Raw genomic sequence first — 25,044 nt, 5'->3', positions numbered from 1 at the left:
GTTATGGTAAATGAAAAAAAATTCAGGCGGCAACTTAAAATAGGTACCGCCAAAATAACTTAGCTTTTTTTACTTAACTTTTTTTTACTGAACTTTTTTCAACCCGTGTACCCATTTCCCCTATACCCATTTCCTCAACCATTCTTCGGTCTTCCCCTTCCTCTCAGTCCCTTCAACCTTCCTCTCAGTCCCTTCAATCTTCAATGTTCTTCGTCTTTCCATTCCTGGTCCGTGCGTGGTCTATCTCTCTCAGTTTCCCATAGACTCGGTCTCTCTCTCAGTCTCTCGGTCTCTCGGTTTCAGTTCGTGGTCCGTTCGTAGCTTGCTCTTGCAGGTCAGCCCTCTTGCATGTCTTCCCGTAGCTTGTTTTGTTTTTGTTATTGCAGTGTGGGTTTTGTGTAGATTGTTGCTCTGTTTTATCGGACATTTGTTTCTAATCTGCATTTCTTCTAGCATTTCTTCTGCATTTCTAATCTGCATTTCTTCAGTCTTGCAGGTCCCGTAGCTTGCTCTTGCAGGTCAGCCCTCTCTTTGTACCCAGTTCTCATTTGCTCTATCAATGGAGGAGCCTCTTCTATTCTGAGAAATACCTCAAACCCACCAGCTGTTTCACTCATTCTCAGGTACACAAATTAGGCACCTTTACTGTATTTTTTAACATTTTGTTTTCATGAAGCTTGATACTAGTGCTTCAACAACAAACAATTTTTATTAGCGTGTTACTGGGGTGCTCTTTATCCATTTGATAAAACATATATAGTTTTGTTTTTTTTCTTTCTTTCGTATTCGTTGTGCTTTCACTATCAGTTTGTCTGCTTCTGTTAGCTACATATAATCTGATCTATACATATTTATGTAAGGTGTGTGGAATTAAACTTACTTTTGAATTTTAATTATTAATAATGTTTCAGAAAATGGGTTTTGTTTTATATCTGTTTCTTTACTTATTATTATTGGGCCAATAATTTGTTTAAGTTCAGTACTTCACTGGATCACTGATCAGTTTTTCTGAAAAAGAAAGCAGATTTTAAGTTTAGTATACTGTTTTACTATCATTATTTCAATTTACCCAATATATATATATATATATATTTATATTACTATCATTGGTGAACAACTGCTAATGAGTTCAGATTCTTTTTTTGAATCTGTATGTAATCATTAAAGCATTATACGGAAAAAGTTACATGTATATGTATATATGTAGTAAAAAAATTTAAGGCTTTTCTCAGGTACCGGGAAATCTCAGTTCTTGAAATTTGCTGCAAAGTTAAGTAACAGATCTGTTGTGAAGCACTAGTGCTGGACTCACTGTCACTGCAGTCAAGGATGGAGGTATGTTTCTCATTTCTCCATCCTAAACTTGTATGGCCCTATAATTTACTATTTTGTTTTTCACTGCTTTGATAAATTGTATTAGCAAAACGAGGTGAACTACATTGAAATCTAGTAGCTTGAATCATATATGTATATAAATTTATTTTACTCTTTTTTAATAAAGTTGAGGCGCGTGTGGCTACTAATAACTAATCAAAATATATAAGAGCAATCAAGTAAAAGACAAAAACATATATAGCTATACAGAGATTAAGCTCCACCCGATCTATACTTGTGGTTGATAATGTTCTTGGATGAGTAATCAAAAAGGGCTCCACAAAATCTGTACTTATAATATAATAGAACTCATATATATAATATATAAGAATCGATCGCACTTATATATAAAGGCATATATATATTTATATATTCATAGTGAACGAGATTAGAAAGAAAGGTATATAGCATTAGCTAGCTGAAAATATTTGATGGCTTTGAATCTTGATGGAAAAGTGGAAACCAGACCCAAAAGTACATAAAACTATAAATTAATAAACTCTTGCCTCTAATAGTATTAAACAAAGTAATAGTAATAAAATTGGTATTTTTTTTGTTAATTTTAGAAAAAATGATCATTTTTTTCTTCTTTCTATAGCTGAAATATCAAGTTTACATAGGGAGTTGGATTATTATTAATTTCACAAAGTTATTTGGATTAGTTACATGCATTATATATATAGATTGCTAGTGCATGCCTAATTGTCTCAAGAAAAGTAATATATTATTAAATTCGCATAGCAAAATGAGAGGTGGAAATTATCGATGATAAAGGCTCTAACTCCACAAGTCACAATATTATCATATCAGAAAGATTCATACGAAAATAGATCACTCAACACCCTTCATGGAAATAATTCAAGTCCTCACTTCACTACATTTCTAGGCTGAGATAAGATAACAGGAGAGCGTGCCACGTGTCATGACCAATGAACCATAAGACGATAAGTTGTGATTAGTTTGTGTTAACTTTTTGCATGGTTTGCCACCACCTTGCACATCCTAGTCCTGTTCGCCATCTCATTGTCTCTGCTCTTACTTTTTTCTCTATATCTCCCTTTTTGCTCACACTTCAAGTCAGTAACTCTCTCAATGACTGAGAACATCTTTGTTATGATAACCAAATCTTTCATCATAAAACTTCAATTCTTGCTTCCATGGGGCTAAATAATCTGATCAGATGGTTGTGATATGAAAGTAGTGATTTTCTGTCTTCATCTTTTGCTAAATTTGGGTTCTTGTAAGCTTGTACCCTGTGTTCACAATTAATATTTTAGAAAGCATGTTAAAATAAAGGTGGTTTGGTCTATCTTTGATAGAATGTTTTTGTATTATCGTGACAAGTTGTTTTAGTTCCTTGGCTTCAAATTGTACCTGTACTACATCTTTGTTCTTTATATGTTTCTGGAATTCTCCTTGTAACAATCAGCTATTATATCATATTTAAATATTGTACGACATTAATGGTAATATTTCGATTAAATAATTTTACTATATTTGTGCTATATGCAGGAGATTGGATGTTGGAAGCTGGGGCCCTAGTTTTAGTAGATGGAGGACTTTGCTGCATAGATGAATTTGATAGGTATTTGAGATGCCCCTCAGGTTTCTAATGAAAATACTCTTTCTAGCTTGCAATTATCTAAACCTAGCATACATGATGTGCATCATGATATTATTCCTACTTGTATATACTAGATTTCTTTTCTCAATCTCTTCATCTTTTTTCTTGTTAGAATTGCTTGTAGTATCATTGATATGATATTCTATTTCCTATTAAAGAGATAAAAGCATTAAGGAAAAATTGAAGAGGAATGGACATACAACTCAAAAAATGCAATTAACATTCTCTAGAAACATTCCAATATAATATGCATGAATATATTTTCTGATTTTATGTCAATACATAGAGAAGCCATTTGTTCACATGATTTCTAAAGCATAGACATTAAGAAATCCTAACTTATTTTTTTTAATCTTTTCATGGAATCTATTACAATGTTTCTGCTTGTTAATAAAATATTGTATGAATTAAATGAATAATTATATCATCATTGAATTTTTAATTCCGCTTGCTTAATGTGTTTTTTTCCTTTTTTGTAATTAAGCCTGTTTTAGTATTTTTACTAGTTACAGAACAGGAAATTGCTTGGATTGTATCATCCTCAGTCAATCTAAATGATATTTTCAAAACCATTATACAAAAGAGAATATACCATTTGATGATTTTATTTTAATCTTTTCATAAGTTTCATCTGTTTTTTTGTTCGTGTGAAAATATCAAGTTTAATATCACTTTCTTTAACAGCATGAGAGAACATGATAGAGCAACCATACATGAAGCAATGGAACAGCAATGTTGTTTAGTTTGGGTCTTTCTTTTTTTTTTTTTTTCTTTTTTTTAAGGGGAACCCAACTTTGGGTCTGCTTTACACTAAACAAGTATAGAAAGCATCCACTGAACAGTTTAAACAGTAAGAAAAATAGTAAGAAAAATCTCTTCAGATTCTGAAAACAGTAAGAAAAATAGAAAGCCCAATATTTCAATGCAATATCACTTTTGTAAAGTTTAAACCCATCCACTGAACAGTTAAGCCTTATTCTGATTGGTCATATTCCAACTTTTATTTTTGGTTGTTTGAGCTTGTTTCGCTATAGATAACATTGCCACTATAAAATATAGAGTGACCATGTGGCAGGCAATGAAGTTAAGTTAATAATATTAAATATGTATTATTGATGTGCACTTAATTGGTATTGTATGAGGTATATGTGTTTATATAAAATCTTTAAGCACTTACTAAAGAAATGTGCTCGAGTTATGTCAACGGCTCTTGCATGATATATATTATATGAGAAACTTTCTGGTATGATCATGATCACTTAAAAAATACTAGATTTAAATTCATGAAAAGGATTCCTGATCACATTAATATCTAAACAACAATAGATGCATATGTTAAATTTACCTCATCTTTCGAGGTTGATCTCTCCTTAGTTTGTTAGTTTATCATACATGCTTGTTTAATATCTATTGACAAATTTTAATTTTGTATTAATCTTTTAAGTATTGATTATATTCTTCAGGTTGGGGATCGAATTGGCAAGGAGCATTGCAAAGGTAATTTGCAAGAGGTACGGAATTTGTTCTTTTAACTCTTATTATTAATATCTTTAAAATGTTAGAGGAGTTTGAATATCTTAAATATTCATCCATAGAGAAGTAGTTTCTGAGATTAAAATTGTGTGCTGCGGTGATAACGGAAGGTTGAAAACTTGTGTGTATTAGAGAAGTAGGTTCTGGAAAATTTGTTTGTGTGCTGCGGTGATATAAGGAAGAAAACTTATTGTGTGTTGTTTGAATTTTTTGACTTGGTATTGATAGATGGTTAGGTAAGCTTTTATATGTATAGATTAGATTTTTCATTATATGTATAGATTAAATTTTTCATTTAGTCATATTGTTTTCATTATTTCCATATGTATAGATTAGATTTAATTGCCACAACCCAAGCTAAAATCTTGTCTTTGATCCAAACCCAATTAGTTAGTGGCTACCATTTTAGAATCTGATTATTAAATTAAAAACAACACTAGAATCTCTTGAAAGCTTAATGAAACTAAAGTACTAGAAATTAGTAATAGATTTAGACCAATAAATCTTTAGTGGGACTAAGAATCATGGTACTAGAAAATCAAGTAACTACTATAACATAAAAAGGAAAAAGAAAAAGAAAAGAAAAAAATTGTTTGGTGAAAAGTTCACTTCCTCTCCTCAGCATCAGTTTGATGATTATGACTCAGATAGCTAGCTGATCCTTTATGGAAATAAGTTCAGTTCTGAATCTTCTGATCAGTGCAGAGCCTAATGGGTTTGAAGCTCATAAAGTCCCCACTCATAAATTTATTTGCCCAAAAAAGATTTCAAATCAAACAAATATTATTAGCTCTTCATTTCTTCTGAGCACTCAAGGCTTTAGTTGAACCAAATTTAATAGTTTTGAATGAATGAATTACAAGTAGTTTATAAAAATTCACCATAAGTAAGGCTCAAGAATCAAGATGCTCCTTATGTATTTGTTGTGATGTGGTGCTGCCCATATCAGTGGCTCATATATCATAAACCCATTGACAAAAACTTCTTAGCTTGGTCCCATCCCATGGTTCTGTTCAACCTTAGATCACACATGGTCACTGTCACCATAATAATCCCATATTGGCATCTAACATCATAAAACATATAGAAACATGCTAGAGTTGCATTTTTGGACTTAACACCTTTCTACTCCTCTTTTGTACAAAAACCCATTAATTAATTATTTGCCCAATTTCAAGAGAGCTCATGCAAAAGCATTGAGAAATAAATTGAATAAAACATGTAGCTGTAGGGTCACCACGCAAAGGATCTTCAATTTCATCATCATTCTCAATCAAACTCTCAATATTCTCACATTGAGTGTCATCAAATGGAAGCATTCAAAAGCATATTTAGAGATTTTGAAAGCCACGCTAGAATTAATTTCCATTAAAAAAGTTAAAAGAGGAAACCTTGAAGTTGAACAACACCAATGTACATCTCAACGACCAAAAACTATTAAAAGACAAAATCCCCAACTCAAATTCACAAGTGAGGGAAGGAAAGAAAAAATAAGTGTATAGACAAAAGAAAAAAAGAAAAAGAGAAAGAGAAAAACTAGAGCTTTACCAAAAGTATAGATGGATAAACAAGAAGATTGTGAGTGAAGTAGTACTCACAATCTTCTTCATGAAAATAACTGAAGTTATTCTTCATGAAAGTGAACCTTTTAAACAGTAGGGAGCGCTAAAATGTATTCGATAAACAACCAGCCAAGAAGAAACAAAGAGAGAGACTATGAACCATACTTGAAACTCGTTTAATCATAACTTGCAAGCTAGCTTCTCAAGTCCCATCCTTAATTTTCTGAAATTAGAAAGATTATACAGAAACAATTAGAAGAAAATAACTATACTTAACTTTCTTTGATAATATTTTCTCTAATTAATCCACTAGACAACTACATACAACTATATTAAAGCATTAGATCATATATAAATCTTTATGATTACAGTTATTATATTAAAACTACATAATCATGCTATTTTAGATCAACATTTCTTCAGTAACATTAAGACCTTCCATGATTCTGTCATGCCTGAAAGATCTCTGCATAAAAATACAAGCATATACTGTATTATATTCCAAAGAAAACAAATTTTAGAACAACCAACTCCTGTTTATTTCCCAAAAAAACAATAGAAAGAAAGAGAATATATGACGTCCTGCCAAAGCAATAGTGCCTTACCAACCATAACAAATATGCAAATAATTATGTTGTTCATTATCAAAAATCATATAAACTGTAATAACTAATAATCGCAGTACAGTCAATCAAACACACACCAGCCAATGTATTCTCAAACAAGTTTAAAGGGAATATTTAAATAGTGTCATCACCAATTGACAGAGCAAGAATATATGTCAAACACACTAGATTGCCTTGTTTTTTTGTTTGGAATGGCATGCAACGGTTGAGGTCTGAAGCTTGATTAGACAAGTGGAATACAATACCATAGACATTTCTTCACAAATAATTTGATTCAACCAGCAATTTAGCCTACAAAAACTCTGTATTGTTACTCAAACTGAAACCTTTTACATGCTTAAAAGATCATTAAAGGGTCCATAAGATCCATAAAAAAAACGTTAGAAACAAATCAATCATTTTAAGTTAATAACGGAAGCTAACAAATATACCAATGGCAACCATTCTTCATGAAAATAACTGAAGCTAAAAAAATAACCTACCATTATTTTATTTTATTTTTATCAAGAAAAAGGTAATTTATTGATCAAACACACTGATTACAACCAGAAAACAAACAGAGCAAACACAGCTCACAAACACACTGAAAGCAACCAGAAAAAACAAACAGAGCAAACACAGCTCTCAATCAATACAGACTAGACAAGAATTGAGTCATTTGAATAGCTCTAGAAGTCCTAGCCTTAGATCGAAGCTTTAAGCCAACTAATCTAGCTGAAACAGAGGTTTTAATTAGACTAGTTACAGTAGAGACCATAAAACAGCTGCTGTCAAAATGGCATATGTTCCGAGTAAGCCATATGTAATAAACTGAAACTGCTAGAGCTGTAATAGTGATCTGGTCTGTAATGTTCTTCCTGTCAGCCTCCAGCCAACTGCACCAGTCTGTAAAGATAGGAGGCCAACAGAGCCCTTGCAACCAGTCAAAAACAACCTGCACAACTCTCCTAGAAAAAACACACTCAAACCTACTATTATTATTCTTCATGAAAGTGAACCTTTTAAACAGTAGGGGGCACTAAAATGTATTCGATAAACAACCAGCCAAGAAGAAACAAAGAGAGAGACTATGAACCATACTTGAAACTCGTTTAATCATAACTTGCAAGCTAGCTTCTCAAGTCCCATCCTTAATTTTCTGAAATTAGAAAGATTATACAGAAACAATTAGAAGAAAATAACTATACTTAACTTTCTTTGATAATATTTTCTCTAATTAATCCACTAGACAACTACATACAACTATATTAAAGCATTAGATCATATATAAATCTTTATGATTACAGTTATTATATTAAAACTACATAATCATGCTATTTTAGATCATATAGCTATAAACCCAGCTACACAATTTATCATCTCTTTATGCTTTCTTTAGTTCTCAAGATAACAAATTAGAATCAATCAAGTTTTCCATAGTCTGTAGCAATACTATGGGAATCAATCAAGTTTTCCATAGTATTGGACCTTTTTTAAATTTTCTCTTAAATAAAACAGTGAGTTACTAAAATATTACCCCTTTAATATCTAATTAATCTTAATAATCATTTGGTGTGCTAAAGTAAATTTTACCATTACCAATATAAATTTGTAGCTTTCTTAGTTAAATACTTAGAAAAGTCCTCATATGTTTCTCTAAGTATAAACTTTATAAGTCCTAAGTTATAACTGGATTAGTTTGAAAATTATAATTGAAAAACTACATCTCCAAAAATTCCCAAACTTCACAGAATTAACCTTGGCTATATCAAGCAGTTTATTGTAAAATTTTACACAAAAATAATTATTTTTACTTAGTGACATTTATTTTCAAAAATCTTACTTTAAGGCTGTCTAGGAATAGGTCAATCTTTTTAACAAATTTTGGGACTTTATAAAATCTATTTGGTTTATTAATCTGGTCCAAAAAATTTTAGGACCATAATAGGCTGTGTAAAAAACACTCACACCAAAAATAAAATCATTTTAGGCATTTTTACTTGGTAAAACGAATACTCAAAGTTGTCGCGAAAATTAAAATCAGTCTGCAGAAAAATTGAACACATCTGTTGAATATGAATCTAATAATTTGGATACAAGCTAGAGTAGAATGAAATGAAGCCTAGTCTAAAAATGCTTAGGACAGTACCAAACAATAGTTTTTTTCCTGTGTAATCATACACACATCAAAGATCTATTTCTTTTTCCAGTAGTAAAGCAAACCTAGTCAAGTGCATCAAATTTGAAGTTGTCCACTTCACATGCACCCTAGATAAGAATTAGATAACAAATATTCACTTGAAACCATCAAATTAATGGAAAAAAATTCAGTGTTTTTATCTGTACCCAAAAAGAAATAAATTATAAGTTAATCATTTTGGTTCCAATATCCTCCAACCTCCTAACAGAAACTTTGGAGAGCTAAGTAAACATTAGTGATAAAAATATTTCTCATCACATTTCTGTTAAAAAAAATTAGTAATTAGCAGAGCTTACTTGAGAAAAGTCAAAACGACTAGACCTGCTGGGCTTTGTTAAAATAGTATCCACAGTCTTCTTGACACTGTTTTTGACACTAGTAAGAAATGAATGAATTGCTGAATTCTTCCTCTCTTGATTCTCTTTAAATGTTCACCTTCTCTGTTATTATTCTATTTCTCTCTAAAGTTCTATTTTATTTTCTGTCTTAATTCTCTCTCTAAATCTAAAATAACCCTGTTCTTCTAGAAATGTTTACCACTTATTCTGAACACAACTCACCATACACGGTTATATAATCAAACTGAGAACTAATAATGATCTATAAACCACAAATCTGGAATCAATTATAAATTTATATCCATTAACAATCAGAAAAGGTACGAGACCATAAAGAAATCCCAAACACTCTACAGGGAACTATAACAAATCTGTAAATTGGAATTAAGTAATTAACTCCACTCTAGAATCTTCAGCAAAAGTGATCATTTAACTCTGAACAAGCAACTCTGCCCCTGAATGAAATTCAATAAAGCTTTAAACTTCAATAACCCAAATATACTGAAATTCAACCAATGCATGTTTTCTTTTAAAAGCATGTGTGTGAATGACCTTGTCATGACCCTGATATTACAACCGCAAATAATGTGATTGTCTTGTCTAACAGTTGTTAAACCTAGACAAAAAACAAGATTTTAGTAAGAGAACAACATCAAATACAAATTCATTGGAGATGGATAAAAGTTGGATCCATCTTAACAGGTTAGTAACCAAAATCATATAGTTTATTTTGGATATAAGTTTAAGTGTTAGTGCTTGATTATTGATGTATGCTCTAAAATTGTAGAGTAACGGTGGAATATGAGCAAAAAGCTAGAGAGTTTGTGGAGACAGCCATGACGAATCTTGGATTTCCAGCCAAGATTCTTTGTCCATGCAACAAATGTCACAATCTAAGCCATCAACTTTCACACGAAGTTGTCGAACACTTAGTTTTGTGGGGCATGGACCATTCTTACAAAACATGGTTTCATCATGGGGAAGATCCAGTCCAACGCAGCACGACAAACACAAGTTATGAATATGATTTATTTCGGGCAGCGGGAGTATTTTCAAGTAACACCAATGATTTTGGTGACGATAACAATGACGCTGATTTTCAGAGTTTATTAGCGGATGCTGAATCTCCATTGTATGAAAGTTGTTCAAAGTATACAAAAATATCGTCTATCGTTGGGCTGTATAATCTAAAAACAAAGCATGGAATCTCAAATGTTGGCTTTAGTGAGATATTGGAGATGATCAAAGATATGTTGCCGAAAGATAATCTCCTACTAACATCAATGTATGCAGTTAAAAAGTTTCTAAAGATGTTTGATCTGAGCTATAAGCATATCCATGCTTGTGTCAACGATTGTTGTTTGTATACTAAAGAGAATGCTGATGCCCAAGAATGTCCCACTTGTCAATATCCAAGATGGAAGCAAAACGAACAGACAAAAGAGATTCTACAAGGGCAGCCTGCAAAGGCATTGAGATATTTTCCTATTATACCAAGGTTTCAAAGGATGTTTAGAAACGAAGAGACGGCTTTAAGCTTAAAATGGCATTCAACCAATAAAAGAACAGATGGGAAAATGCAGCACCCAGTAGATTCAGAGGCTTGGGATGCAGTTTATGAGAGATGGCCAGATTTTCAACTTGAACCTAACAACCTTCGATTAGGACTTGCTGTTGATGGGATCAATCCTTACAAAAATATGAGTTCTACGTATAGTTATTGGCCTATAATGCTCATTGTATATAATCTGCCACCTGCGTTGTGCATGAAGGATGAATTTACTTTTCTATCTATGTTGATTCCTGGACCTAAACAACCTGGGAATGACATAGATGTTTACTTAGAGCCCTTAATTGATGAGTTACTTGAATTATGGAATGGTGTTTATACATATGATATTTCTACAAAGAAGTTTTTTAATTTAAGGGCTATGTTGCTATGGACCATAAATGATTTTCCAGCTTATGGAAACTTAGCTGGATGTGCGACTAAAGGAAATTATGGTTGTCATGTTTGTGGCGAGCACTCAAATGTTGTTTGGTTGAAGCATAGCAAAAAGATGTCATTTTGCAATCATATTCGATTTCTACCACAAGAACACCGTTACAGAAAGAAGAAATATACAACAACAAGGGCAAGGGAACATGAAGTTAGATCCAAATGATGATGTGGAAGACATGGAGATGTCACTTGGAAGTTCAAAAACTAAACGATCTCTTAATTATGAAGTAGATAAGGTAGTTGATAGTGTTTGTGAAAAAGGAGTAAGGGAGGAACATGAAGAGTCAGCTGATGAGGAAAGGGTTGGTGTAGAATTTGAAGGGGCTATTGCACAATGTGAAGAAGTTGCTGAGATAGAACTTGAACAACCTCTTAGAAAATCTGTTAGATTACAAAAAACAACTGATGAGGCAAATCAAACTGAGTTTGAAGAAATACCTCAAGATGTAGATGCGAATGTAATGAACTTAGCCAAGAAGAGAAGGGGGAAAACTCTATTGGCAAATCTTACCAAGAAGAACAATGACTTAAGGATAATAAATTGGAATGAAAAAGGGCAACCAGTTGGTACTAACTCAGTGCAATTTTCTTCTTTTGTGGGCGCTCTTGTGCGAGAGGTTGTTCCTTACACTATTTCAGATTGGAGGAAAGTTTCACCAATGATGAGAGATGTTCTTTGGGAATCTATTCAGGTAGAATTACAAGTTTTATGAGTGTATTTTTTTATATATATTCAGCTCTACACTTAAACATATAATATGTTATTCTTTATTCTATTGTAGGCACAATATGACTTACATGATGATTGGCAAAAAAAGATGTGCTTTGAAATGATGGCAGAACTATGGAGAGCTGGGAAATCTAGACTTGTAAAAGATATTATCAATGCAAAAAATGAGAATGAACGACTAGCCTTAAAGCCGGATTGCATAAAAAGTGATGTAGAATGGAGAGCATTTGTTGCCAAAAAAATTAGTAAAGATCATTTGGTAAGAAATATAATGTAAGAAGTGATGTTGCTGTCTCTTTTATCTCTATTGGTGTTAAATTAAATATAGTTATGCCTCTTTTACTTATTTATTAAATAGGATATAAGGGCCAAATGCCAAGAGAGAAGAAAGAAAGTTGTTCCACACACTTTAAGTCGAAGAGGATATGCTCGAACAATTGATGATATGGTAATAATTAAGTTTTATATTGTTTGTATTTTTGCTTCCATTATTGCAGTCTCTATTTTATAATCTCTATTGATGTATTGTGTAGAAGAAAGAAAATGAGGATGGTAAAATATCTAGAGTCGATGCTTTTCGGAGAGCCCATACCAAGAAGAATGGTGAACCTGTAAACCTAACGGCATCTGATATTTTTGTGAGTATTAGTCATTTAATTTTTGTGAATTTTTACTTATTTTCCATAATGCATACATTAGTTATACTAATTTATATGCAGGGTTCATTGAATGAGATTCTCGTTGAAGACCCAAAATCTGGAACTACAGACAACGCTGATGAGGATGCCTTGACAAAATTGTTTGGTAACCAAAAATCTGGTCGTTTAATCGGACAAGGAAGAGGCGTGTCAAGGTCAAAGCTAACTGTTGTTAATATGTGTAATAGTAAGATCTCCAAGTTAGAAGAAGAGCAACATAATATGAAGCTCAAAATGACTGAAATGATGAATCTACTTAAAGAACACTTGGTGGTATTTCTATCTTGCACTTATAAATCTTAGTTTTCTTTTCTTCCAATAAAACTTATCTTGGTTTTATATTTAGGTTGGTGGTAAAGTGACACCAAGCGAAGGACAGTCTCGCAATGTACCGTAGTCAAACAATGTTCAGTCCCCTAAGGTAAATTATAAAAGTTGTTATTGTTTTAAATTTTCATTTTAGAAGAACAATTACAGAAACTAATATATTGTCTTTAAAATAAATTTGGTAGAGTGTTGCACTAGAAAAAAGACATAACTTTACAGAAGGGAAGAATGCTTGCTACTTGCTTGACTGGGCAGATGCAATTGTTGCTGAAGGTCGTTGGGATTCTAGTGATCCAAATATAACTGTACATGGAAAGCCTCTTGGACCAGACTTTATGCGAGTATGGGTTGATGTTGCTATTGTACCAGAGTCTTACTTATTTCGTCCTAATCATGCGATGCTTACAATACAAGAAGCAGTTGGTTCCACAGTTGCATGGCTTTCTAAAAAAGTTGTTCCAAGAGGTACATTTTTATACTAAAAAAATAACTAATGTCTTATAATTTAGTGTTTTGTTTCTTTGTTTGCTTTGGTGTAGTTTTGAATCTATTATTTTGTATGTGGTGTCCTTTCTTGGATATAATTTCCATAGCATTTTTTTAGAAGTAATTTATGATGCTAGATAATAACAATAAAATATTTCTTTGTTTATTTTGCAGATATGACAAGCGAAGTATAAAAGGATACTTAAGACTCCTTGAAAGTAGTAACTTTTAGATTGTTTGAATACTTAAAGAATATTTTGTTGTTAATGACAGTGTCGCATGTTTTAAACTAAATTGTGGATTGTTAATTCAATGTAGAATGTTCTTACTTTTTGTTATTTGAAAATCAAGATCATTTGATGATGCTAGTATATATTAGAAAGCTAATTTTAATTATATAAAAAAAATTAAAATATAATAGAATAAATTAGTGTAATATAAATAAAATATATAATGAGAATTTAAATATATCTAAATATAACAATAATAGGAAAATTGAGTTATAATATATATTACAATAACACTTTTTATGTAAAGAATTATGTTATGGAAACTTTATTATATAACACAAAAAAAGTGTTATAGTAAAGTGTAGTATAACACAAAAAAAGTGTTATAGTAAAGTGTAGTAGAACACAAAAAAAGTGTTATAGTAAATTGTAGTATAACACAAAAAAAGTGTTATAGTAAAGTGTAGTATAACACAAAAAAAGTGTTATAGTAAAGTGTAGTATAACACAAAAAAAATGTTATAGTAAAGTGTAGTATAACACAAAAAAAGTGTTATAGTAAAGTGTAGTATAACACAAAAAAAGTGTTATAGTAAAGTGTAATATAACATAAAAAACGTGTTATACTAAAGTGTAGTATAACACAAAAAAAGTGTTATCGTTGACAGTACAATAACACATCTGTATAACACTGATAAAGTGTTATGGTAAGTACCCTGACCTACGATAACACAGTATTTCTTAACACATCAGAAAGTGTTATCGTAGGTTTTGATAACACATTTTTGGAGTTATTAAAAGCATTTTTTCTTGTAGTGTGACAATGTACACCTCACCCCCAGTGCTCCCCAACCCATGGTTAATCAATCTTACCCTCGCCTTTACTTGGACCACGTAGCACCCATGAGCCAAGGCCCAGCAAGAAAACCATAATATCATAGCATGAACAATATCGATAACCAAATAATTCATAAAACATAACCAAAGATCCAGCAGTCCATAGCATTCACATAATCAGCGAACACAATTCACAAATAAGCAATCTATTATCCAAGTATTCAACATGCCATAGTCATCAGATTAACAACAGTAAACATATCATACAATATACAGGTACGATGCCCTTAGGCCGCACCCTCTGTATAACCCACTGTCTCTAGCTCACTTAGGCCGAGCTCAGTGTTTAACCTACTGACTCTGGCTCACTTAGGCCAAGCTTAGTGGTTATTTAATTAACCTCAGCTACCAGTGGCCGAGCCGCATCTTGTGCGCAAATATCGATTCTGGCACTCTTAGGTTGTTTATTTCATGCATACATGGCATAATACAATCATACAACATTGTATACAAGTATAGGGATCCCTTAGTCCCAACATAGCCACATAAACGGGTGCAGTTTTCTTACCTTTGATTCTGAACAGAGAAGGTGAACTGTTTCCGAGCACGGTCCCTAGCCTCGAGCCTCGGTGATACACCTAGTCACAAGGGCCAATGATATCCATCAACTTCCAATCATAAATAAAATACCTAGGGAATAGAAATAGCCTCTAGGACCTCAGTTTCTACCAAACCGGCAGTAGAAATTGTCCCGAGCAGCTAGGTTCGTACCCTCGAGCCTTAACAATACTTAAAATACTTCCAAGACCAAACTTCCCAGGCGGGTCATGACTTGGCTCAGCAAGTCGCGACTTGCCCCAAGTCAGAGAGCAAGCTCCTAAGCCAAAGGGGAGGCGGGTTTCGACTTGGCCAAGCAAGTCATGGCGCGCCCCTAAGTCAGAGAGCATCCCAGGCTAGAAGGGCCACACGTGCCGCGGTGCCCCTTGGCAAGGTCGTGGCGCGCCCCCTTCGACCCAGAAAATTCTGGGTTTGCTCCCCATTCTTCCCAGCCAAGAACATCAAGAACCACCCAGAATTTCACCCAACAAAATTCCATAATTCAACTCCAAACTACCTACGAATTTAAAAATAAACCACAAACTTTAAACATTAATCCCCTAAGAAATTAAACCAGAGTAAATTACTCCAAATCAGTAGAAATCACTACACAATTCAATCACAAACAATCACACTATAATACCAAAGTTAATACCCAGTTCAGCAGTAAAACTCTACCCAACCATCAACATCCTCTAACAAAAACAATGAGAAGAACATACCCCAATTATGGTTTACTCCTCACCAACCTCTAGCCTTCCATCCTTGAGCTTAAACTCCTCGATTTCCCAGCTGATTCTCCCCGATTCAAAGCTTCAATTCCTCAAGACTTTCCCCAAGTATTCCCTAAGCTTTCCTTGAAAATCAGAACTTCCCCCTAGGATCCCTTGAGAGATGAAAACATGAGATGGAGAGAGAGAGTATAAGAAGAGCTGAGAGTCTTCTAAAGCCTACAGGCTAAACCTTATGATATTACTGAATTTATCCCTTACCTAAGAAAAGACTATTTTTCCCTTCTATATAAAACTTAATACCTTAATTACTCTTAAGGGTAAAATGGTCATTTTCCCCAATTCCCACTAATTCCTCAAATGTTCCTAATATTTACCAATTAATCCCGTCATCCAATTAATTACCAATTATTTATCCAATACCTATAATTCCCAAAAATACCCCTAGGCTCCCTTGAGTCGAGTATAAATCTCCGTCGTGACTATGTCGCCAATCTGCCCACTAGGACCATCTCGAGCCATATGCTGCAAATATATCCACATAAAAATGTGGTCTCAACAATTTATCACATATAATTACATTTATGCCCTCAACGGGATAAAATTACAAATATGCCCTTACAAGCTAAACAGGGCCCACGTGCATATTTAATACTCATAAACATGCATTTAATCATATCCATATAATCATGCATGCCACCTAATCATGCATTTTATAAGCCTTATTAGTAATTTTGGATCGTTACAACTATCCCCTCCTTATAACAATTTCGCCCTCGAAATTTATTCGAACACATCAGGTAATAAATCCCATACCTTTGGCCATAACTACAAAGTCCAATTCTTTACCTTGTATCCTTCAATAACACTCATACTAGAGTGGCAATCTTGCTCCATACGATCTTACCTTATAACTATAATTTCATTAGCATTTCCTTGCACAACAACTCTGCTGAAATCCCAGGGTCTACTTATCTCATCACCGATCAGTTCTCGTCTTGTTATTGGCACCAGTAATACTCATAAGCCATCACCCATACTAGGGTAAGGCTAACTTGTAGGCCCTCGACCTAAAGCTTTGTACGATCTCAGAACTCTTATTAAATCCGGAGCCGAAACTCCCCTTCCTTTCCCAGAATATTATACTTTTTCTTGTCTGCAATACTTGGAGAAATACAAATCTCCCGTTTGGGAACTTCGTGTTCCAAAGTTTACAACTTGCAAACTCTTATGTCCTTTCAGATAGGCAGATACTTCCGCCCGAATAATTGTAACAACTTCATTGGTTTCCGCCCCCCCCCCCCCCCCCCGAACCAATACTGAACCAAAATACTCACTGCCTTTCATTTCTTTACTTAGAACCAGTACCTCTTGCTTTCTATCTTACTATATCTTATGCCGTGTCACCTTAGCCGTAACCCAACATTCATCACTATGACTATTTCATCAAAGGACTATACTTTCCTTAATATCTCAAACATTTGCACATTCAATGCATAATTCCTTAGAACAACCATTAATTCTTCAGATTGTCATTCTATCTGTAGACAGCTACTAATTTTAGGTTCCAACCTTATTCTCTTCATTCTCTAATTTCTTTCTAGAACTTGGAAAATTAAAGGGTCTCAACCCGGCACTATCAATTACCATGCTACGTCACCCGTTCACACGAACCAAAGTGTACTAACTCAATCTGCTGAGTTGCCACCTTCCATGTCCAATCATCTTACTTGTAGTCTAATGTGGTCCACTTTTACGATCCACCGCTATAACATTTTACCTTTCAATATGCAAATTTTAAACCTTACCATCCATTTAAACTTTCTGGTTACAATATTCTTCAGGAGGTAGTACAATGTTCGTTTAGGATCTCCATCTCAACACCAAGTTCCATTGGATCACTCATTCGATCTTCATATCTTAATTCATACTGCGATGGTAGAATTCTTAACCATTTTCTCAAGATTCGTTTTTTGAATTACATTATCCATATAAATATATATTTGTCCACAACCAATCACAGATGTGATAACAATCACAATCGTTACCTTGTTTGATCTTACTGTAATCTGTGACGTCCTCTCCAACTAACACAAATCTTCCCAAGTAAGAGGTTCGCTCCCAATTAAATTTTCTCCTTGTATAGTCAAGGGTCTCTCCATTAAGTCTCACTGAATCTTGGTCTCAGGGTTATCTTTCTTACAAGTGACCAAACGCTCAAATCCCTTACGCTATGCATTCATCGTTAACTTAATGTTCCATGTATACCCGCCATGTTCCTATTCTTTCACCTCCCACGAGGCACCAACCATCCTCCCTTCAGTCTATATCTGGGCGTGTCTCAGCCCTTGATGCACCGCTTACAGTTTCATGTCTTAAACAAAGATATGGTCCTTCATGTTACCCCTCCATATCCATCCATTACACACGGATTCCTATACCACAGAATGATAACCAATACTTATTCTGTCTTCTGAAAATCTGATACAAAGTTGTCCATTCAGTCTAATTTTAAGTTCTTCCGCCATCCCAACCTCTGGTGTAGTCGTCTTCAAAGATACTTCAGGTAGTAGATGACATGTCCACCGGTCTCATTGTGTTTCTTATCCCTCAGGCGTTCTTCAGTAATTTCTTTGTTGCTTCTGATTGAATTTCTTCATACTTGATGCCTTCTCTTCCTATAGCGTGACCTTGAATATCCTTGAAGAAATCGAAATTGATATATTTTGGAGCTTTACCAGTGACCCTGCTACTTCAGTCTTAGTATTATCAGTGTAGTAATCGTCTGCATTCTGCTTCTAATTGGGGATTAGACCAACATATCTCTAACAAACCTGGATGTGTCTCATCCATATTGTTTCTGTACTCTCTGCTTGTCGGACTTACCTGTGTTGTTAAAACACGAATCAATTAAGAACCTTTACTGATAATCCATCACACCCCAATTGGTACAAGTAATAATTCTTGAAATTTCTATTTCCTTGTTCCTCAGCTGGTAATAACCAGATTGAAGAACAATTCCTGGAGACATTGTCCTGTCTTGTAACTAAGCATTTGAACTCTTCATCCTTAACAGGCGATGACAACAAATCTCATGATACGATACTCTGTCTAATCCAATTCTAGGACAAATACTTCTTCAACTGAACCAGTAATACTTTCCGCCAAGCTAATACCATTCTTTATACTCTCCCTGATACCGAATCTATCCATAACCAAATCCCGAAGTGTACCTAACAACTCCTTACACACCCATCTGAATCCCTACTAACAAACTCAGTTTCCATTCGACCCAACTAATATACTTAAAGTGATGTCCCCAACAATCCATGGTTGTCCCTTATCTAACAAATTAGCTCCCACTCAGGCTCATATCAAAGCTCTCATATGATGAGCTCAATCACTTTCACTACGAACACCTTTACTACTTGTATTCCACTTCTTTTTTAAGGAGTTTCTAATTCCTCCCCAACAAGCACTAATATGTCAAGCCCCTCGTATACTCTCCTTGAGGCATATAATCCATATCTGAACCGACTTCATGAACTCATTAATCCCTGCAGCTCAAACTATTTCATATTATTCTCTTTTATCAAATCACTGTCTGAGTTCCTCCCTACCATCATGCCAATGTTTCGAGTCTGGGGTACCACTTTCGGGCACCCTTCTGCCACAACTACTTAGCGCAACCACTCTGTCACGACCTATCATCTTCATGTAATCAAGGATGGAGTTAACTATGCCCATCCACTAATCAATTCTCGAGCATACCCAAACCTTTCTCAAAACTAGAGGATAATGCTTCTAAAGACTTCCGTATAGAAATTCTAATCTGTCTTCACCCTCAGGTTAAACCAACATTGGTGCCCTTACCATCAAGGTATACAAAGCAGCTCTTTTCCCTAGCAAAGCCCGTTGTTTCACCCATCTAATTTCCTTTATCAGACCTAACAGCCTTACTAACGAACCAGCAAACATCTGTTATGACTTTCAGAGGTAGATGGAGGATTCCAACCCTAGCTATCATCTACAATCCTCACTATAACAATACCAGATCCACTTAACCATTTTGAGCACAAACAATTTGAATTCATCTACCATTACTGACTAAACCCCTCAGCCCTGATGTTCATATCCAGAACCATCCAACGGGAAACTCCAAACAACCACAATAATCATGCACACATAAAGCATAATAAACACCAATCTACAATACTATGCATTTAGTTATCAAATTTCATTGCAACCAGGTACATTCATACTTACCATGCTTCCATAACCCAATAAACAGATAAAGCATATATACGTTGAATTTAAACAATTCACCACATGCAATCAATATGCAAACAATTATTCAAATATTCACCCACATGCAATAGAAATGCTAATCAACATGCCTCAATATCCTCACACAACAGTCAAGGGCCAGGCCCTATTAATATCTCATGCTCCCTATTAATCATACAACTTAATACATTCATATTTCATTCAAGAACTTAAGCATATATTTTCATATATTCAATTACAAAACCCTGAGTCGAGCTTGTCTTTAGCAGCGAGTGTACATGTCCAGCCAGTCTTCTAAAACCCTTAAACCTAGACTGCTCTGATACCAAGTAGTATCACCTTGGATAACCAAGATCGTTACACTGTGTGTTTAAAATAGTGCAGGACTTGCTAATCAAGTCATTTAAATGAAAATGTGATCCTAAAGTCATAAACAAGTTAGGTTTAAAATATTTTGGTCATAAACGGATAATTTCATTAGAATAAATGTTTAGTACATGGGATCCCAAAAACAGGGTTTTAAAGGACATATTTAGAAAATTTCCAAAAGTTATAAATAATCAAGGCCACTCTAATGGTAAAATACACATCTTAGGTTTCCGTCCTTGTACAATTCCTCGACCGTGGCGACCGAGCAGGTTACAATGTACACCTCGCCCCTAGAGCTCTCCAACCCATGGTTGATCCATCTTACCCTCGCCTTTACCTGCACCTCGTAGCACCCGTGAGCCGAGGTCCAGCAAGAAAACCATAATATCATAGCATGAACAATATCGATAACCAAATAATTCATAAAACATAACCAAAGATCCAGCAGTCCATAGCATTCACATAATCAGTGATAACAATTGACAAATCAACAATCTATTATCCAAGTATTCAACATGCCATAATCATCAGATTAACAATAGTAAACATATCCTACAATAAACAGGTTCGACGCTCTTAGGTCACACCCTCTGTATAATCCACTATCTCCGGCTCACTCAGGCTGAGCCCCATGTTTAACCTGCTGTCTCTGGCTCACTTAGGCCAAGCTTAGTGATTAATTAATTAACCTCACCTACCAGTGGCCGAGCCGCGTCCTGTGCGCAAAGATTAATTCCGACACTCTTAGGTTGTTTATTTCATGCTTACATGGCTTAATACAATCATACAACATTGTATACAAGTATAGGGAACCCTTAGTCCAGACATAGCCACATAAATGGGTGCAGTTTTCTTACCTTTGATTCCGAGCGGAGAAGGTGAACTGGTTCCGAGCATGGTCCCTAGCCACGAGCCTCAATGATAAACCTATTCACTAGGGCCATTAATATCCATCAACTTCCAATTAGAAATAAAATACCTAGGGAACAGAAATAGCCTTCGGGACCTCAATTTCTACTAAACCGGTAGTAGAAATTGCCCTGAGCACCTAGGTTCGTACCCTCGAGCCCTAAAAATACTTGAAATACTTCCAAGACCAAACTTCCCAGGTGGGTCGTGACTTGCCCTAAGTCAGAGAGCAAGCTCCCAAGCCAAAGGGGAGGCGGGTCGCGACTTGGCCAAGCAAGTCGAGGTGCGCCCCCAAGTCTGAGAGCATCCCAAGCCAGAAGGGCCACATGTGTCGCGGCGCCCCTTGGCTAGGTCGCAACGCGCCCCCTTTGACCCAGAAAATTTTGGGTTTGCTCCCCATTCTTCTCAGCCAAGAACCACCCAGAATTTCACCCAACAAACTTCCTTAATTCAACTCCAAAATAACTACGAATTCATAAATAAACCACAAACTTTAAACATTAATCTCCTAAGCAATTAAACCAGAGTCAATTACCCCAAATCAGTAGAAATCACTACTCAATTTAATCACAAACAATCACACAATAATACCAAAGTTAATACCTAATTCAGCAGCAAAACTCTACCCAACCATCAAAATCCTCTAACAAAAACAGTGAGAAGAACTTACCCCAATTATGGTTGACTCCTCACCAACTTCTAGCCTTCCAACCTTGAGCTTAAACTCCTAGATTTCCCAGATGATTATCCCGGATTCAAAGCTTCAATTCCTCAACACTTTCCCTAAGAATTCCCCAAGAGTTCCTTGAAAATCAGAATTCCCTCTAGGCTCCCTTGAGAGAGGAAAACGTGAGATGGAAAGAGAGAGTAGAAGAAGAGCTTAGATTCTTCTAAAGCCTACAGGTTAAACCTTGAGATATTACTGAATTTATCCCTTACCTAAGAAAAGACTATTTTGCTCTCCCATATAAAACTTAGTACCTAAATTACTCTTAAGGGTAAAATGGTCATTTTCCCCAATTCCTGCTAATTCTGCAAATGTTCCTAATATTTACCAATTAATCCCGTCATCCAATTATTTATCCAACACCTAATAATTCCCAAAAATACCCGAGGCTCCCTTGAGTCGAGTATAAATCTCCGTCGTGACTATTTCGCCAATCTTCCCACTAGGACCGTCTCAAGCCATATGCTGCAAATATATCCACATAATAATGTGGTCTCAACAATTTATCACATATGATTACATTTATGCCCTCAACGGGCCAAAATTACAAATATGCCCTTACAAGCTAAACAAGGTCGACATGCATATTTAATAATCATAAACATGCATTTAATCATATCCATATAATCATGTATGCCACCTAATCAGGCATTGTATCATTAATTAACATAAATACCAATTATGCCATCCTTATACACAATCAAGGCCCTTAAGCCTTATTAGTAATTTTGGATCTTTACAATGAGTCTTCCTTTAGTTTCTCTAACCCTTGTATCCTTTCTGTCGCAGAGTATTATCAAGGAACTGAACCGATCTTGTATTATCTTCACAGTCTTCCAAAGTATCCTTAGAATCACCTAGACTAGAGTTGGCAATTCCCAACACATGAGATAGATACAGAGAGAAGAAGAGAAAAGAATAATAAGAGGCTTAGAAAAGGACTTGTGTTTAGAGAGATTCTAAAACTATCAGAAAACCAGTGATTAAACTTATGTTTTGACTTCTCTCTAAGCACTCCTTTTTATAGACTCAATTAGGCAATTTATTTAATTAAAAAATCAATAAAATAATAGCCAATTACCAGCCCTAGGTCAAAATTATCGTGGGCTTTAGGCCCGTGAAATTTCCCATTTGATTAAAAGCCCATTCGACTTAAAATCAAGGCCTATATTATTTAAATCCTGTATCAAATTAAGTATTTATAATTTGAACATTGATTTAAACTTATTTATTAATTAATATACCAATTTATCTTAATTAATAAATCTGCCCTAATTTTTCTTTTCTTCTCTCAATTGTATAACTCTAGGAAACTATCCAAAATTGACCTGGTCAACTTTGATCATTCTAATTGATAATTAAATCGATTAATTGAGATTATCTAGATAATTTTATCCAAGGTACAACGGGGACCATGGACCTATGAAATCAAGCTCCAATAAGTTATCATAAATTTAACAAATAAATTTACTAACTTATTAATTCCTCGTGACTCCACTAAAGACTCAAAATTGCACTCTTGAATTCATAGAACGCTCTATAAGCAATATAGACACGCTATTAATTATCCATTGTTACAACTATAATTGTCACTCAATCATATATAAATGGTCTACAATGAGATGGGACCAAAATACTGTTTTACCCCTCATTGTATTTTATCCTTAAAACACTTAGTTCCTTGTAAATGATATTTCAGTAAACTAGTTTAATTACTGAAATGAGATCTCTATCTGTTAACACCTTGAACCAAACTAAAAGGAAACCATCATTTCACTTCTTCATCAGAAGTTATAGATGTTCATATCTATGATTAACACTCCCACTCAATTATACTACCGACTTCCTAAGATGTAAGTATGGGCTAGTCCGTAGGGTAAGCTGGTAATGAACAAGTCAAAGAACTCAAGTAATACAATCAGTAAGATTACTAACCACTCAGAATTTAGATTTAATTGACCTATGGTCAACTATATGATATGACTAGAATAGATAATAACGGTATGTTTACTTATTCTATCAACTGTCAATATCAGTCCAGTCCGATGTAACAAATACATCCGATCTTATCTACTTTGCTAATGTTCTGGAAAGAACATAACACTACAATGTGTAAGTAGATCATATCGTAGATTGGCAAGTCAGTGCAAATCCTGTGCTCTGTCTAATCTTAGGACTAACTTATTTTGAACATATAATCATATTTATATTCCACTATGATTACATCACTATAAATAAGATTAGCTATATGCTCGGGATTTAATAGAAGTTTATATTAAACAAATAATCATGAAAATAAAACATGTGAGCAAATTTATTGACCAAGTAAAAAAATGATTTCTATTCTTTTATTGATAATAAAATGAGATTACAAAGAATTTGGGTTTTAATTAAGGCATAAAACCCCAACATTTAGACCCATAAAAGTTTTAGATGCCTACTACACAATCTCATGTTTTCACTTCAACTTAAGTGAAAATCGTTAATTGTTTGCACGTCAACGTGTAAACATATTAACAATTATATTTAACCAATCTCAACATTCCCCCACTTGGTTAAATATAATTCTCTCTTCTTAGATTTAAAGTTTTGTAACATCCCAAATTCCCTAATATGGTTTAGTGTTGGATTAGGGGGAGGTAGGCAATAATTGTGTTAATTATGTATTAATATGGTATGAGCATGTTATTATTTGAATTATATTATAATATAATTATGTTTGCATGTTAGAAATGTTAAATATGTGTATGTCGGCCCATATCTTATAAGAAGGGCATTTTGGTAATTTGACCAGTTGAGGGTATAATTGAAAATATGTGTCTGTGTGATTGACACCACTTTATTATGTGGATATATTTGGGTTATTCAACGCGAGGTG

General features: G+C 34.3%; 2 long non-coding RNA genes across 2 annotated transcripts; both read left to right on the top strand.

Moving 5' to 3' along the window:
• Positions 1–263: 263 nt before the first annotated feature.
• On the top strand, positions 264–5,081 carry LOC133784300 (uncharacterized). The gene is made up of 3 exons (XR_009871255.1): positions 264–623; positions 2,887–2,959; positions 4,462–5,081. It is a non-coding gene; the product is annotated as an uncharacterized LOC133784300 (long non-coding RNA).
• A 6,875-nt stretch (positions 5,082–11,956) lies between these two features.
• On the top strand, positions 11,957–12,416 carry LOC133784299 (uncharacterized). The gene is made up of 2 exons (XR_009871254.1): positions 11,957–12,227; positions 12,327–12,416. It is a non-coding gene; the product is annotated as an uncharacterized LOC133784299 (long non-coding RNA).
• The last annotated feature ends 12,628 nt before the right edge of the window (positions 12,417–25,044 follow it).

This window comes from Humulus lupulus, chromosome 6, assembly GCF_963169125.1.
Source record: "Humulus lupulus chromosome 6, drHumLupu1.1, whole genome shotgun sequence".
In the NCBI taxonomy this organism is placed as follows: Eukaryota; Viridiplantae; Streptophyta; class Magnoliopsida; order Rosales; family Cannabaceae; genus Humulus; species Humulus lupulus.
The sequence above is the reverse complement of the archived record's forward strand: the minus strand, read 5'-3'. Positions and strand labels throughout refer to the sequence as shown.